The following is a 19,419-nucleotide window of genomic DNA, read 5'->3' on the forward strand; positions in this document are numbered from 1 at the left end:
TCCCCACCTTAAATTTAGTATGTATTATGGTGGGCAACAAATAAATTCGACCAATCATAGTGTCGCATTACCTATGTTTTGTCCCTCACGGAGGCACGCGTATACCACTTCTATAGGATGCTACTTCTATGACAGGACCAGTCAAGTGAAACTGTCACTAACGCCCTACACACGCGATGTCAACATAACAATGACCGAATGAATGAATCAATGACCGGTTGAATGAACGGTCACGGCTCATTCACATGCGGGTCGCCGAGGCCGACCAAAAAACTGTTGGTGATCTATTGGTTCAATAATTATTACGTGATATCACAAAACAGATAGGAACAGAAGTCAATCACATGTATGTACTTTACTTTTCATACCTACGCTCGGCGGTCGCTCTAGGGTTGCGAACTATGGCTTATGCACAAAAACGATTGTGGTAGTGGCACTCGTATCTATCGTATCGTATCTCGTATCTAATTGTTTGATTTATTGTTGAGGATGAAATGGGAAGAATGGAAATATAAATTAATAATAACACTTAATAACTAAAATAGGTATTTTAATTTTAATGTCATTGTTATATTACAAATTTGTCACAGAAAATATCTTGCGATGATTTCGAGATGGGCGAAATGCACGATTATTATATTTTAAAGTGTAATAAATTCGCATTCTCATGTATAATGTAATAAATTGGCATTCGCATTCTCTCTAAAACCACTGGTAGCTTAAAAAACGACAATTCACCGTTTAATGTTGAATTTAAACAACCGTCCACTATACAGTTATAATAACGTTGTTTTTGTTTCTCCATTATTGCACAAAAAAGTTCACAGACGCGTGTCTCAAGCGAATGGCACTCGCGCTCGCAGTGGTCCCAACCGGTCCGAGATATCGTGTCCGTGAGCAGTGTCTATGTGTGCGTTGCTCGAGCGCGCTTTGTATGTAGATTGATTTCTGTACTTATATGTTTTGTGGTGATATCCTCCTAAGGCCCAGCCATACAAATGAAAAATCTAGAATTCGCCACTGAAATTTAAACCTTTAGTGCAGGGAATAGAGTCGATTTTGATTTGTTTGAAAATTGAACAAATCAAAACAAATGGGACTCTGTTCCAATTGAATATGATTTAAATTTCATCGAACTGAATAAGTACTAAGTATGTGTAGGACCTTGGGCCTTACGAGGATATTACGAACTCGACTTGAAACAGATTAATGGTTTAGCGCCAGTTACACCATCTCTGAACTCATTAAAACCAGTTTGACACTGGGTTAAACGGTTTAACCGGTTAACACCGGGTTAAGGATGACTCACGTTAGACCGCTCCAAAGCATCCGGCGCTTCGTTTTCTATGGAAAGCACCACGGGATCACCGATCAGACGTCATAGAAAATGACATGGATACTCGGTCCAGGCACAGAATAAATAATAGTACTAGGTACAGAAGACTCACTCTCTAACAAAACGCGTCTGTTACGATCAGCACAGAATGGCCGCTAGGTGGCAACAGCGCCACGCGCGGCTTATGGCAAACCCCAAAATTGGGGTCGAACGTATGTACTTTTAGCTACCTGTAGCAAAGCGACGAAATCGCGGAGTGAGCCACGCCTGGTCCAGGCACGGCCCGGTCTAGCGTGAGTCATCCTTAACCCGGGGTTAACCGGTTAAACCGTCTGTCTAATCTGTAATGTCTGGTCCTAGTTTTAGTACCTAGTTATTAAGGCTGCGTTTTCACCAAAGAGAGGTAATAGACTTGATTACTAAAAAATATTAAATACTTACATATGTGTCGCTTAACTTCAAACTCGGGTAAATCCATTCGACCCTCTCTTTGACGACCGGTCTGGCCTAGTGGGTAGTGACCCTGCCTGTGAAGCCGATGGTCCTGGGTTCGAATCCCAGTAAGGGCATTTATTTGTGTGATGACACAGATATTTATTCCTGAGTCATGGTTGTTTTCTATGTCTTTAAGTATTTATATATTATATACATCGTTGTCTGAGTACCCACAAACAAGCCTTCTTGAGCTTAGTGTGGGGCTTGGTCAATCTGTGTAAGAATGTCCTATAATATAATATTTATATATTTATCTATACCCTATTGCTAAGGCAATTATTATGCGATTTTGGTATAAGTACCAAGATCGCATAATCTGACTGATGGATTTATCGGAGTTTGAAGCTAAGCGACTCATTTATAAAGAAAATAGAGCATGTAGAAGTTTATTACATAAGTACCTATGTAATAAACATAACCACATAATACCTTCAACATCAAGGTTTAAAACAAACAATTTATAGGGTTCCGTACCCAAAGGATAAAAACGGGACCCTATTACTAAGACTCCGCTGTCCTTCTGACTGTCTGTCCGTCTGTCTGCCACCAGGCTATCTCATGAACCGTGACAGTTGAAATTTTCACACATGACGTATTTAGGTACCTATGTTGCCGCTATAACAGAAAATACTAAAAAGAACGGAACCTTCGGCGGGCGAGTCCGACTCACACTTGACCGGTTTTTTTAATTAGATAATTTCACATTACGATTGAAGCGAACGATACTACCAATCTATTTTAAAAGGTCGTATATATCCATTAAATTTGTATTAAGATACGACCTTTTTGCAATAGAAGTGTTTTCCGCTATGGTTTACAGCGAAACTAGGGCAGATGACTCAGCCACTTAGCTTTATGGGGCCTTAATTATTAGGGTTCCGTGAAAATGGTTCATGTGAACTGTAAAACATGAAAATAAGGTCGTCAACTCTTGGCTCTTGATTAGAGATGCAACGGATTGTTGTTTGGCCGGATACCGGATACCGGATATTCGGCCTGACCATCGGCCGAATATCCGGTATCCGGCCGCCAAATATTCGGCCAGCCAACTACACCTACATTTCGGTTTTTCAGGTGCGCATTCTGCAGATTTGACCTGTTTCCTAGTAAACGTTCGCGCGGACTCATTTCTAGGTTCGAAATGAGTGTGCGCGCAAGTCAGTGGAATGATTAAATAGTTTTAAAATAATAAACAAGTACGATTATGACCGTGTCTGTTTCTTAAATCCAATTTGTTTACTCCGAAATCAAGCAATGTTACTATCCGGTATCCGGCCGGATAGTACGTCGCAATCCGGTATCCGGCCGGATAGTAAAATAAAGGCCGGATAGGCCGGATACCGGATAGTAACCGGATATCCGGTGCATCTCTACTCTTGATTATAGTAAAAATAAAATAGTAGGAATTAATTAAATAATAAGTAAATTCAGAAGTGGTGTGTTATTGGTATGAAGGCTAATGAGACTGATGATAGAGTGATTTGCAATATTATTTGATCAGTACAAAAGGTGGTTTAAACTTGGGTGCCTCTAATTGGCCGCGATACAGAGTATGTGGAGGGCTCCTATTGGTGCTTTAGAAAAAGCTTCCAAATACTAGCAGAGTCCGACGGCTGCGTTTAGCTACTGCAGAATGTATTACGATTTTATATAAATAAAAGGTGGCGTTCGCAACAGCTGCCCCCTATATATACAACACAAATCAAAATATCCCTGCATATTCTTTGACAGAGCGCTGGTGGCCTAGCGGTAAGAGCGTCCGACTTGCAATCCGGAGGTCGCGGGTTCAAACCCCGGCTTGTACCAATGAGTTTTTCGGAACTTATGTACGAAATATCATTTGATATTTACCAGTAGCTTATCGGTGAAGGAAAACATCGTGAGGAAACCTGCATACATCTGCGAAGAAATTCAAAGGTGTATGTGAAGTCCCCAATCCGCTTGGGCTAGCGTGGGGACTATAGCCCAAGCCCTCTCGCGCTCGAGAGGAGGCCTGTGCCCAGCTGTGGGACGTATATAGGCTGAATTATTATATTATTATTATTCTTTGACAGTACAGAACCCTCTCAAACTACACACAGATCACTCTAAATCCTTCATAGTTCCACTAACCGCCATGTCCTTGGTTTATTTCACGCTTTTTTGTAATAATAGCTACGTTTGCTACGCTACATGATTTTCTAGCAAATAGCAAGGCAATACGTGGTCAGATACAGATCTGATAGATATAAAGATATTACCTTGAAGATATACAGGCAAAAATAATGGTCCCGGGTTCGAATCATTGTAAGGGCATTTATTTGTACGATGAGTGTAAGAGAAAACTTAAGTCTTGGTTGCTGTCATTAGATTATGATCAAACTGAAAGCATCCTACATTAATATACTCATATACACACACACACACATACACACACACACACACACACACACACACACACACACACAATAAATAAATATATATATATATATATATATATATATAATGTAATTGCTATGTAATCTTACTAGAATGGCATTGTTTTCTGGTATCAAAACAAGCCCTATAAATAAATATAATTAATTTCTTTAAATATAAAATTTAAAACATAAATTTAGTAGTTAATAATAAGATTTGATAATCTTCATTCTGTTTCTATTGTCTGGGAGAGGACACTGACTTCTGTAACACAGGTCTTTACCTAGCTCAGAAGTCAGGGACTTCAACACCTACCTGTAACTTGTTTTTGTCAATAAAAAAAAAAAAAAATAAAAAAAAAAAAAAAAAAAAAAAAAAAAAAAAAAAAAAAAAAAGATATTTGTTCCTGAGTCATGGTTGTTTTCTATGTATTTAAGTACTTATATATTATATAAGTACTTATATAATATAAGCAGGGCAGAGTAGAAGATACCCGAGCGCGAGGAAGGTCGCCCATGAGGTGGACGGACCAAATAAAGGCAGCAATGGACGGCCCCTTGCACGAATGTGCTAAACGCGCAGCCGTCAGGGAGGAGTGGAGGCGAGCCGTCAAACGTGTCACAAAGGGAGACTTCCAATGATGACCACGACCGCTCTGTCAAGAGTGTCCCGATCAAGAAGAAGATATTATATAATATATCGTTTTCTGAGCACCCACAACACAAGCTTTCTTGAGCTCTCCGTGGGGCTTAGTCAATTTGTGCAAAAATGTCCTATACCTTTTATTTATTTAATGTACAGATAAAGATAGATTATTTTCTAAGTAGGCATATTACAATGTGCTTAAAAAGGTCAAATAAACAACCCTACAACTGCTCTAAGGGTCACTTGCATCATTCCACTAACCCGGTACCCGGTTGTCAAATTGTACTGGTAACCATTGTAACTCCAGGTTTAACCGGTTAACCCCGGGTTAGTGAATGGTGCAAGTGCCATTAAAGATTTAAATCCCTCCTAAATTGGAGAAGGTATCCCAATATGGGACCGGTAAGAAACTCGGCGGGACACATCTTTTCAAAACATTACCTCTATAATTAATTTAACATGCATAAAATAAAAAAATAAAAAATTTTAGCTTATCAGAAACCGGGAATTGGGTCAAAATTAATGTGGGTCAAAATTGCATGGTTTGATTATGATTACAGACAGACAGACAACGGGGCAGAACACTAAATGAAAGCTTGTAAAAAAAGTCGCCACACGCGAACTTTTTTACTCCAGCATCAAATGTTGCCTAGCGTGACTGCTATTGGCCACTGCATAGTAATTGTCCACTCTTATGGCTCCTCTATACGATGGTCCATCATATTGGCCCACTAAGCTGGGCCGACGTGTTAAGGGTAGTGGTGACGGATGGCTTATGGCGCGGCGGGATGGCGATGGTATGGCCGCGGTGTCGATTTTCCGTCCGTTTATCAAAGATAGTGGGCCAGCGATGCCACGTACGCACATACACGTGGCCCATTCCATAGTGAGTGCTCTCGACCATCGCATGGCCATCTAGCTGGTCCAACGCTGGGCCATCGTGAGGAGAAGCCATAACCATCGCATGACCATCTCGCTGGTACAGCGCTGGGCCATCGTGTAGAGGAGCCATTAACAATAAGACTTCTATTGGCTTGTTTCTTTCTGATTTGTTAGGAGTGGCCAATTACTATGAAGTGGCCAATAGCAGTCATTCTACAAAAAGTGCAATATCCTACAAAACATATCTTCTCTTCTTCTTCGTCGAAACCTCATGACTGAGGGTCGTGACCACCATAAGTCGCTTTAACTTGGATTGCTCTCCAACCTGGCCGATCTTCTGCCTTCCGCATAGAGCCCTAGAACTTGACACGTGTGACTTCCTCGATGGCATCAAACCAACGTGTGGGTATTCTGCCTCTGCCTCTTCTGCCCTCAACCTGGCCACCGATAATCAACTTCAACAAAACATATACGCATTTTATATTTAAATAAGTATTAATCTGATCGGATAATCCGTTGACCTCACGTATGAATCACTCGTAAAGGTGAACGGAACGCTGGACAAAGGTTTCGGGTTCAATGCCGGGACGAGCCTTGTTTCCTGGACTGTTTCCATTATACATATAGAACCCAAAGACTAGTAGTATAGAACGACCCCTATGGAAGAGTGGTAGAGAGACATTAGCGTTTCTTTTCGTAATAATTGACATTTTGGCTAGGCTCCAAGGTTTCATTACTGCAGAAATCGTCTTTAAGATAAATATTTCACTAAAATTACCATTTTGATGCCGCAAATGTCGAAATCGATATTAGGTACTGCCCGGATTACATTTATTTTGTAATCCCATCCCATATATACCTCAGTGGCGGCAGCACTGCAGTCGGCAGACTTACAGCCGTATTCGAACGTCACTTTTGACCATAGAAGGTAGCATCCTATAGAAGTGGTATACGCGTGCCTCGGTGAGGGACAAAACATACGCAAATGCGACACTGTGATTGGTCGAATTCATTTGTTGCCCACCATTATCCATACTAAAAAAAAGGTGGGGAACAAATAAAATGTGAGACTGTGACAAGGACAAACAATAACAGCTCTTTCGCTGCTACTCCTACTGAAAGATACATAAGACTATCCCGTTCTGTCAGTTACCCCCACCACTCATGCCAGATCCAGGTATATTCTAGATTCATGCTTTTGACACTTGTTTCACACTGACGTATCAAGTCCATATCGTTTCAATATCTAGTATTTGACGTATCTCATTGTTCGAATATGGCTGTTAATGTCGCGCTGCAATACGCAGCAGTAATTTTAAAGCCTGTTTACTCGAAAACCATTAGTCGAAAAATTCTATTCGAATCCATTTTTAGGGTTCCGTACCCAAAGGGTAAAACGGGACCCTACTACTAAGACTTCGCTGTCCGTCCGTCCGTCCGTCCGTCCGTCCGTCCGTCTGTCACCAGGCTGTATCTCACGAACCGTGATAGCTAGACAGTTGAAATTTTCACAGATGATGTATTTCTGTTGCCGCTATAACAACAAATACTAAAAACAGAATAAAATAAAGATTTAAATGGGGCTCCCATACAACAAACGTGATTTTTTACCAAAGTTAAGCAACGTCGGGAGGGGTCAGTACTTAGATGGGTGACCGTTTTTTTTCCTTTTTTTTGTTTTTGATTTTTTGCATTATGGTACGAAACCCTTCGTGCGCGAGTCCGACTCGCACTTGCCCGGTTTTAGTATAAGGTGGCCAGTTACTAAACAGTGGCCAGTAATTCGAATCGATATTAAGGAAACATGCACAATATTTAAACAGTAATTAAAACAATATGACACAGTGCGTAAACACAATGAAACAAAATGTCGACCTTACATGTAGGGTCAGCAATATTCACAAGCATTGGCCGCTATTCCAGTGTCAGACCAGCGATAAACACCGGCCATGACATTGCGCGACCGGCGGCGGAGGCAACCGTTGGCAGGGCCGTCTGCTGGGGCCCCTGGGTACATAAGTATGTGGGGCCCTTTTGGAAAGTAAAGAGTCAGACCAGCGATAAACCCCGGCCATGACATTGCGCGACCGGCGGCGGAGGCAACCGTTGGCAGGGCCGTCTGCTGGGGCCCCTGGGTACATAAGTATGTGGGGCCCTTTTGGAAAGTAAAGAAAGCTAATTAAACTAACATTTTTATTTATTATGGGTAATCAAATATACCTACTGTTACTGTCTGTCCTTCAGGGCCCCCTGAGGTTGGGGGCCCTGGGCACGGGCCCCGTGTGCCCTTATGGTAAAGTAAAGACGGTACTGACCATAGGTGGGAACGAAAGATCCGATCGCGGTGTCTCGCTCCAACCTATGGTTGCCGCCGCCGCCGACGCCGGGCGCGCAATGGCCGGGCCGATGAAGCGGGTAGCAATCGACTATTTCCTCATTTTCACAATGCTAGCAAGTAATTTTAAAAACCGGGCAAGTGCGAGTCGGACTCGCGCACGAAGGGTTCCGTACCATAATGCAAAAAAAAAAAACAAAAAAAAGCAAAAAAAAAACGGTCACCCATCCAAGTACTGACCACTCCCGACGTTGCTTAACTTTGGTCAAAAATCACGTTTGTTGTATGGGAGCCCCATTTAAATCTTTATTTTATTCTGTTTTTAGTATTTGTTGTTATAGCGGCAACAGAAATACATCATCTGTGAAAATTTCAACTGTCTAGCTATCACGGTTCGTGAGATACAGCCTGGTGACAGACGGACGGACGGACAGCGAAGTCTTAGTAATAGGGTCCCGTTTTACCCTTTGGGTACGGAACCCTAAAAACGCTACCTCACTCCGCTCCACATGACCTACAAAAATTGTAGTTTTAAGCACATTGCAAGTGACCTAGCTAAAAATGTGTCTAAATCTATGGTTCAGATTATACAAGACACCACTTCACAAAGAACAATATGTGACGTCCCACAGGTAAAGGTACCTTATGGCGGTTGGCGCTTACGCTATGATTAACGCCGCCCCAATATTATTGCGGCGCTATGTGACGTAAGCGCCAGCCGCCATAAGGTACCTTTTGCCGTGGAACGTCACATATCGTTTTACTAATAGCCAGTAATGGACCACTGGGCGAGTGTAAAAAAGCTTATTTAAATACGATATTAACGGTACTTAAGACCCTCTGTAAAGATAGTCGTGGCTTTGTTGTGAATTTTGTGATACATACAGAGATGTGTTTTGGGTGGTAACGAAGCGTTTTAGTCATTCTGCTTTCCAAAGATATCTGGGAGACAGAGCTTCGCTCAGAAAACATAAAAACTCAAAAATGCGCGTTTTCCCAGAGATAAGAACTAGCCAGATCGATTTTGCGCCCCCGAAACCCTACATATAATAAATTTCATCGAAATCGTTAGAGCCGTTTTTGAGGTCCCCGAAATATATCTTATACCTTTAAACGAGCAATTCTTGTATATTTATTATATATTATGTGTTAATTAAGTTAATTTGTTAAATATTTATATTAACGGCATCTACTCGACAGTCGCCATCGCTCAGTACCATGACAGCAACTCTCTATATACTCCTTTCTCTTTGCTAGTACCTATTCTATAATTTTATATCTATATAAGAACTGCATGAAATTTACGCACGTATGTTTCCATAACTCCCATCTCATTTATGTGAACAAAAAATATAATAAGCGCCATTACAATACACGCTTCCTTAAATAAGCAAAATAATACATAATGTATTTCCGTCGCTTTAAAGTGATCTTGAAGTTAATGTAAATTTTCTGCACTAACAGAGACGAAAAAATAATAAAGACATCAAATTTCCATAAGTACATGTTTATTATTAATTAATAAACATCAAATGCGCTCTCATCAAATCATCCATGCCATTACGCTCCTCTTCACGTTGGGCCAACGCCAACGCCAACGAGGGACGCATTTATGCGTTAGAGGGAGCAAGTGATATTGCTATCTCATTCTACCGCATGGCTGCGTCCCTCGTTGGCGTTGGCGTTGGCCCAACGTGAAGAGGAGCCTTAAAACACATCTTTGAATAGTGGGGAGGATTGGGACGGATAGGATAGGTTCTCGCGGGTTTGGTTTCCGCAATTCGACGTTATAATTATTATTGCGGCTATTTTGCGTGGTGAGTTGGCGGCACTATTCTTGCCAACCCAACTCTACCAAGAAGCCTAGCAGACCCTTGACGCTGCCGACGACTTCTGGGAGAGACCCCGGTGAGCTGAGGTGTTGTGCTTGGTACTCTGCCATCCCTGGGCATTTTAGAATGACGTGGACGGCTGCCTCCTCTGCCTCCATGCATGCTCTGCACTACTCTGCAGAGGGGGCTATGTGTAACACGTAGGGTTAATAGGTGCTTGTTTAATGAGGCGTGGCCAGTTATGGCCGCAGCTATAAGCCGTAGCTGTCTAAGCCGATTGAGGCGGATATACAGTCTATATTATTGACATGTCTCTTTCATTAGGTTGCAAAATATTTTTGCGGATGTGAGATGAGATTAAAAATCAAACATTAATGTACCTACTTTATGGTGCAAGGATACTTATTATTATTAAAATCTTTCAACTGCAACTTTTGTTAGTTTTTGTATAGGGTAATCCGCCAGTAACTGGCCACTGTTAGTAATTGGCCACCCTAAACTAAAAATGAATTATTTTTCACCTATAAACAAAATTCATTTTAGTATGTTCAAGGTTTGAATAACTGGCCAGCTTTCAATAACTAGCCGCCATATACTAAATTCTGTTTATAGGTGAATAGAATTCATTTTTAGTTTAGGGTGGCCAATTACTGACAGTGGCCAGTTACTGGCAAATTACCCTACTAATTTTTTTTTTTACTTTGTAATTGATAATAAAAGTTTTTGCTTGATACTAACCACCCTTTTGGCCACCAAAGACGATCACAGAGTACGCTCAGCCCTACTTGCACCATCCCACTAACCCGAGGTTAACCGGTTAAACCGTTAACCCAGTGTCAAATTGTACTGGTAACCATGGTAACTCCAGGTGACAGGTTAACCCTTAACGATGGCCCTTACAGCCTTATATTAACCTTCATGAATTCAAGAAAAGTTTAGTAACTATGGTGCTTTATACTGTTTTATACATAGTTACCCGTTACCAGATCCAAATTGGGAATTCCTAACCCTTTTTATACTATAATAGCCGTAGCGTTCAAAGGGTTAAAACTGTTTTGCCTTGACTTGACACGCGCAAGCGCATAATACCTAGTTACCAATGACAAAAAAGTTATTAGATCTCGTAAATTTCCGCATCTAGAAGGCCTATTCGGTGTTAAAAATCGCGACTTGGTTTGATATGGATTCGACAATAGTAACCGTACAAAGAGTTGACACTTGACGTTTACGTTAGCGACCGCGTAAACCCGATCGCAGTCATTCTCGCTCGCACTGATGAAGGGAATACGATAGTAAATGTCAAATGCCAACTCGTGGTAGATACGATTGGTACGACTATAGGTATCAATGTCGAGTGTGTCGAATCAATCAATTAACCCTTTATAAGGCCCGTTGACAGGGACGTGCTATCGCAGAATTTGTTGCAGCTATCAGAAGCCTACATTTCAAAAATCTATTTTAAAAGCAAGTTGAATATTCAATTAATGCAAACGATTTTGAGCCCTATTATTAAAACAGTATGGTTGAATTTCTGATTGAGCGTATGTGGTCGATATATCGCCTCTGCCTTATAAAGGGTTAATATCAAACAGGTGTGAGCGTAGGTAATAGGGTGTTATATACTGTATTTAAAATAAATTATTTTACACCATGCATGAAATATGCACCAGATAATTATTAGAAAAACACAGATTATTTTTAAACACAAGTTCTATTTAATAAATCGGATAGAAATATAATAAGTTTTTGGCAAAAATTTCATTTTTGGTACAAGCTTTTATCGCTGTCTGTACTTTTCTTTCCACAGGCAACTAATGCTCTTCGAGACAATTCTAAAAACCTCAAACACAATTAGGTTTCGTTGTTTTATCACATAGTTCCTATGGTCACCTCCGGTCTCCATCATCAGATCAGCTCAATGACACCATAATATTGCATTGTCACCCGACTTACGTATGTATGCAAAATTTCAGCTCAATCGGAAACCGGGAAGTGGATCAAATTTAACTTGTAAGATTTGATTACACACAGACAGACAGACAGACAACGGTCAGAAGAAACTAAATAAAAGCTTGTAAAAAGTAGGTGAGTTGACCATGACGTCACGATGTAATGTTTCATATAAATTCCATATTAGCAAATCGTTCTAAAAAGTAACTGATTTGACCAGTAGGAAAATACCCTATTCACTGCTACTAATATCAAACCAAGTTGTGATTTTTACAGGCCGAATAGGCCTCTATAATGTCACAGATATTGCACCTTGGACGGACAATGTTAAATATTATAGCTTTTTTTGTCGTAGATTTCATTTTAATGTAATTTTTTATGAATTTAGACTTCCGCATCGTAGGACTTATGAATCTTATGATCCAGAATATTTATATTATATCTAAGATGCGTCACCTTAGTATTATATAATCTGTGGTATAAGTAGTAGGTACCTGTTAGTTTAGTATTATGTTACTACCTAATCCAGTAACTTTGTCGAATTTTGTAACCTGGCTCTTTTGCGTCAAATCCGGTAGTTCTGATTTTTTGCAGGCATGTTTATGATGTTGGCCCAATGAATAATCCAAGTTTGTGACCTCGAGCGCCGAACGCAACTTTGTCAAAAATCGAATAAACCGCATTTTTTTTAGATTTGGGCGATTATAACCCTAAAGTACTAGTTTTTGATAGTAACTTCCTAGGGCGTTTTTAAAGTAGACTAAATTTGCTACAATAAGACACTAGAATTGTCTCTGTACATTTAATATTTTCCGAGATAAAGCCTTTCAAAATTTTATAATTTTTAGTTACTATCAAAAACTAGTACTTTAGGGTTATAATCGCCCAAATCTAAAAAAAATTGCGGTTATTCGATTTTTGACAAAGTTGCGTTCGGCGCTCGAGGTCACAAACTTCGATTATTCATTGGGCCACCACATCATCAACATGCCCACAAAAAATCAGAACTACCGGATTTGACGCAAACGCAAAATGTATAATTTTACTGTATTAACCTGTGAGTTCCTATAATTGGCTTTCTGTATCCACTATAATTTCTATGGTATCGTCATAGCTGTTGGATCTCCAAAAAAAAAAAGATATAAATAAGACCTACTGTGAACACATGTGTATGCAATAAATGATATGAATATGACCTGTCCATACAAAATGGTAGTCTTATTTACCCCAGTGATAATCTAACCCCACCTTACCGTATCCTTTAGCGGCCCACCATACAAGGAAAATAGCAATCGAATTTGAATCAACGGTTTTAGGAAATAGAGTTGAATTTGTTTTGTTTTAAAATCGAACGAAACGAAATAAAAGAACCTCTATTCCATTTCATTAAGATTTAAATTTCATTGGAGGTAATTTGTACTAGTATTAGGACATTGAACCCCGAGAGGGTATGCAAATTTTCAGCTGCATTGGAAACCGAGAAGTAAATCAAATATAATTTTGAAAGATTTTTTGAGAGACTTTTGGAAGACTTGATTACAGACCCACAGACAGACAACGGGACAGGTGAAACTATATGTTGTAAAAAAACCGGACAAGTGCGAGTCGGACTCGCCCCTCGAGGATTTCGTTCTTTTTAGTATTTATTGTTATAGCGGCAGAAATACGTCACCTGTGATAATTTCAACTGTCTAGCTATCACGGTTCATGAGATACACCCTGTCGACAGACAGACAGTGGCGAGTCTTATTAGTAATAGGGTCCCATTTTTTACCCTTTGGGTACGGAACCCTAAAAAGCTTGTATAGTCGAACCAAACAAAGTCTGCACCGGATTTGATAGCCCACGCAGTGTAAGTGTTATGTATACGTCATAATTTCATAGAGGTTTGACCTTAGAGGATATAACCAACGGAGACGCCATGTCTAAAATTTTCGGTACAAAATAGTCTGCCGTATTTTGCGGGGGAGGGGCACATCAAATGTATAGGTACGTCATGTCAGACAAACGTCAGTCCATACATATGGTTGACATGTGGTTGACCATTGAATATTTTCGACAGAGGGGAACGCCTGTTAGGTAATGGCGGCTCCATTGTTAATTACTCCGAGGGTTTGACGTTTAAAATGACACTTGCACTGCGTGGGCTATCAAAATCGCTGCAGACTTTTTACGATCTGACTATAATATAAAACAATTTTTGCAACACCACTGGCGAAAGGGTACAAAAGCCCGTGTTACCTAATTTTAAAACACAATCAGCCTATTGAAGTAATAACATAGTGTGTTAAATTGACAATAGGTACACACATAATACCTAACTGCCGTATTCGAACTTCAAGATATTCACAAGAGACGACACGTACTAGATCCATTCTAGATACGTTATAGTTTAGATATCAACTAGTTCTCTTTTGCAGCGCAATTAGGGCAACCAATGTCACTTTTACGTTAGATAGAGTAAGATATCTATGCGGTTACGTGCGGTTGATATCCATCAAATAAAAATAATTTATTTACAAACAGTATATATGTCGCAGTCGGATCGTATAATCCGCCGTATTACATTACGGCTAGCCGTTTTCAAAAACAGAGGCGTTTTGAAATGCGGCGGTTTAACGATTAGCCGTATTGAATGTGGCTGAATGAGAATCCGCCGGAATGTATTCGGCGCCATACGTTCTTCAACACGGCTAGCCGTAATGTAATGCAGCGAGTCATTAGCCGCCGTTTTGACAGTTTTTAGTTCCCATTTTTAACACTTGTGGCGCTGTCTGACAAACGCTGGGGTGTCCATCAAATCTGGAGTTCGTCGGACTGTTTCTTTTCAAATAACATCTCCTTCGCAACTTAATTAGACGGAGCCCCGCTTCGCGGGGCTCCTATTTCTGGGCGGTTTGCCCTTCGGGCATCTGAAGCTACCTAACGAACCTAACCTACCTACCTATTTATTAAGTGAGACATCCGTGAAAACATTACACTTGGGAAAAAAGCGTAGGTAGGTAAGTAGGTTAGGTTCGTTAGGTAGCTTCAGATGCCCGAAGGGCAAACCGCCCAGAAATAGGAGCCCCGCGAGTCTATTTAAGTTGTGAAGGAATTTTTTTGTAAAAGAAACACATGTAGTGCGGTGGGACCATGGTAAAAATAAATTAAATTGCAAACATTGTCAAACTCCGGTTACGTAGGCGACCGAAAGAATTGGTCACTCTACAATCTAAAATAGTAGTACGATGCGGCTAAACGTAGGCCGCCTTATTGAAGAACGTATCGCAATGACAATCCGGCTAATCGTCGAACCGCCACATTTCAAAACGCCCCTGTTTTTGAAAACGGCTAGCCGTAATGTAATACGGCGGATTATACGATCTGACTACGACATATATACAGTGGTACAACTAAACGAAATTAATATCTATTAGATGTGAATTATAGGATCTCTAAGTCCTATCCTGTGGAAATCGGTCAAGAGTATCTCCAGAATCGCGCAAATGTCATATTTGACAGATTAGATCTTATAGATTTAGATTTATTTATTTCATAATATTAAATTACAATATAAATTATTAATATACATATCGTTATCGTATCTTGGTGATGTCTAAAAGGTATCTAATAGATGTCTATTTCAAAATCCGAATCGGGCCCATTGAATCTCACGTTTTTACATATTCCACTGAATTGTGTGACTTTTTCACCGAATCAGACAATACCGGCATTGAAACAAAGGGTTATGATAATTTCGAAATAATTCACTACTAGCTGTTGCCCACGACCACAGAAAATACCCTACTACCTACCTACCTACCTTACCTTACCTTACTAGGTAGGTACAAAAAACTCACTCTCTAACAAAACGCGTCTGTCACGATCAGCACAAATATGGCCGCTAGGTGGCGACAGCGCCACGCGCTACTTATGGCAAACCCCAAAATTGGGGTCGAACGGATGTACTTTTAGCTACCTGTAGCAAAGCGACGAAATCGCGGAGTGAGCCACGCCTGCCACGACTGCGGTCGCGTGGAGCTATTCCCCGATAAACCCTTTTTAACCCTATTAGGGGATGAATTCCCCGATAAACCCTTCATTCCCTTTTTAACTCTATTAGGGGATGAATTCCTCGATAAACCCTTCAACCCCTTTTAACCCTATTATGGGGTGATCCCCGATAAACCCATCAACCCCTTTTTAACCCTATTAGGGGATGAATTCCCCGATAAACCCTTCAACCCCTTTTTAACCCTATTAGGGGATGAATTCCCCGATAAACCCTTCAACACCTTTTTAACCCTATTAGGGGATGAATTCCCCGATAAACCCTTCAATCCCTTTTTAACCCTATCAGGGGATGAATTCCCCGATAAACCCTTCAACCCCTTTTTAACCCTAATAGGGGATGAATTTTCAAAACCGCTGAATTCCTTACATTCTAATATTTTGTCTTCCTACGAATTTCAAGTGCCTACTCAAATCGTTCCAGATCCCGGTACAATAGACCTGATTCGAACTTTAATATACGTCAAAAATTAGTTAAAGATACTGGATGGATTGTTCTTCAAACTTAAACGTCACTTTTGACACTGGGGTTGACATATCCAATCTATGTCGTGTATTTATAAAAGTTTGACGTATCTTAAAGTTCGAATCAGCCCGACAAACTTTCAAGTAATGACAAGAATTTTTAAATTGCTAAAATTACTTTTCTTGTGTAGTAATATTATTCATCTATCTACGAAGTTTCAAGTCACTCACGAAAAAGTTCGTTCCGTATACAAAGTTTCAACCCCTTTTTCACCACCTTAGGGGATGAATTTTCAAAAACGCTAAAATACTTTCCTTGTTTTGTTTTGATTATTGTTGTTTTGTTGTTGCTAATGTTAGTTTGTATTAGCTTCCAAATCACGAACTTATACTAACGATGTACATACTTACAAAAAAAAATTACTTGCCTATTTCACAGAACAAATAATAGTACTACCGTACAGAAAGGACACTTCCTACAAACCCGAAGTTTGACAGCGGTTCAGGGTCGAATCATGCTATCCCTTTCTAATATATGGCACTATCACTTTCGGCAATTTCGGGTTGTCAAAATTCAAATGATTATGACTACCCGAAGTGAAGTCTGTGGCCGTGCACGCAAAAGGAAGTCAAGTGGTGCCAACCCTAATAATTGCTCGGAGCAATGCTGAGCCGAACAGAGCGGCTACCGCGAAAACCGAAATTCGCAAATTGCGGGGATCTTTCTCTTTTACTCCAACGAAGGCGTAATTAGAGTGACAGAGAAAAATCCCCGCAAATTGCGAACTTCGATTTTCGCGGTTATAGCCCAGAGCCAAGTTCGACCGAAGTCAGGAGTAGACGTGTGCGCCGCGCCGGCGCGCCGCCGGCGCCGGGCTTTTTGACCACGCCGCCGCCGCCGATAAATGATCGGCGTGAAATCGGCGTGACCTTGAGTGTTGTTAATTAGCTATTCCAAGTTGGTTTTTGGATTACAAAATGGTTTTTTTGTATTACTTATGTTACAGTTGTCAAATATACATCAATTATTAATTAAATGAAACTAAATAGCCAGTTGCAGAAACTATTTGGCACACCAATTAAAGTAACTGAGTAATCTCAAGTATTCACCGTCAACTGTTAACGAACGAATGAAGACCGCTGCTAGTGCTGCTTATAACTTGGACAGCTAGAAGAACAAACCCCTTCATTCTCAAAGAGCTCTATATTGCCACTCATCTCTTCCCAACATGCCATGGGCACAGTATAATAAAGAGTACTAACGTACAGTATGGACACTCCCTGCCTCCCGTTGAAAGTGCCGCCCACCCGCTCTCGGTTACCTCACAGTTACCGGCTGGCAAGGACGCGACGACGCGGTGCGCAGAGCGGAGGCCACGTAAAATATTCAAATATTAAACAAATATTTACAAAACCTATCAGATCACACTGAAACCAGTACAATACCTATATGAACAAAAAATCATGTTTACAACTTACGTAATATGTTGGTGGCCTGAATTTCCTTACAAAATTTTCGTTACTTTGTTTATACTGATTAAAAATAGGAAACTATTGTATAAATTGAGCTTAGATACCCACCTTACAACATAATACGATTCTTATTTCTTCCTAATTCGCGCAATGAGTTTTGAGTAATTGAGGTCATCGAACTTGACAACAAACTGGCGAGAACCCTCGCACGTCTTATCTCACTCACACAAGCATGGTACGCGTTTACCTACACGAGCTTACCTACGCACACAGTCTGTGCGTAGGAACGCGTTTGTTTCATACATTTTATCGCCAGTGTCCGGGGTGTGCCATGGGTGAGCCCTTAGATTCTTCGGACATATTATCCAACGCATGATGTGGAGAAACACATGAATTTAAGCCGAATTAATGGCAAACGTGCTCGAGTTCGAGCATGTGTGAGATGGTCGAACGCTATGAAGAGGTCGGCTTGCAGCAGTCTGCACCGTGCAGTCCTTACGGCTTATGAACGCACGAAATGGAGACAAATTACATGTAGTCGCAAGCCTCAGCAATGAGAAAACGAGAAAGAAGATACGTCTCAGTGAGCCTGGTGCTTGTACGACAAGAAAACCATTAAAAGAAGCCATAGCAGTCCACTATAGTCCTTCCTTGCCATATCCGGCAATGGCGACCCCATCAACAATTCTTATCCGGATTATGAAAACTCGCAAAACCAAACTATGTCTTGAAAATGCGGTCACACGATGCGCAATGGAGTTGTCCAGTCGAGTTGCGGCCGTTGCGGGTGAATGTGTAGGAGGGCTTAGGTCGCGTCTTGCGGATATGACGCTTACCATCTAGGTCTTCCAGACGCTGCTGCTCAAATTGATCTACTTTCTTATGGACACTAGAACGCCATTCCGATCTTTGTAATGCAATACCCAGCTCAGCCTCCCAGCAGTCCGTCGGTATCCCAGTCGGCACGCGACGACGTGGCGTTTGATAACATCTTTATGTCGCAGATATTGGCCCCCCTGCTTCCGCTTTCCACAAGAGAGCTCCGAGTCGAAAATTGCTTTGGGCAGTCTCTTATTCTCCATACGCATGACATGGCCACACCACCTTAGATGATGATTCATGATCAGTGCTTCAATACCAGGCATCTCGAGTCATCAGTCCACTATAGTCTAGCAAATGTCAAGGATATGTGGAGTTCTATTTTGTTAAAAAACGTCATTTTAATAGGATAAGCCATGGAAAGCTTGAGAAAACGGATCGAAGGTCATTGGGACCAGGTAACCTCTTATTACAAGCCAGTTACTAGGGAAAATAAGTTATTATACCTATCCTATATTCATTTACAAACCCTATTTTACTCACAGCATATTCAAACTATACGTAGTTAACTGACCAGTAACCTGCATTGATAAAATTTTCAAGAAAAACAACAAATTAATGATTTTTCTTCAGAAACTAGAAAGTCAAGGTCACGCCGATTTCACGCCGAAAACACGCCGCCGCCGCCGATTTTTTGGCAAACGCCGCCGCCGATCATTTTTTAATCGGCGCACACG

The sequence above is a fragment of the Cydia fagiglandana genome, chromosome 27 (assembly GCF_963556715.1).
Source record: "Cydia fagiglandana chromosome 27, ilCydFagi1.1, whole genome shotgun sequence".
Classification (NCBI taxonomy): domain Eukaryota; kingdom Metazoa; phylum Arthropoda; class Insecta; order Lepidoptera; family Tortricidae; genus Cydia; species Cydia fagiglandana.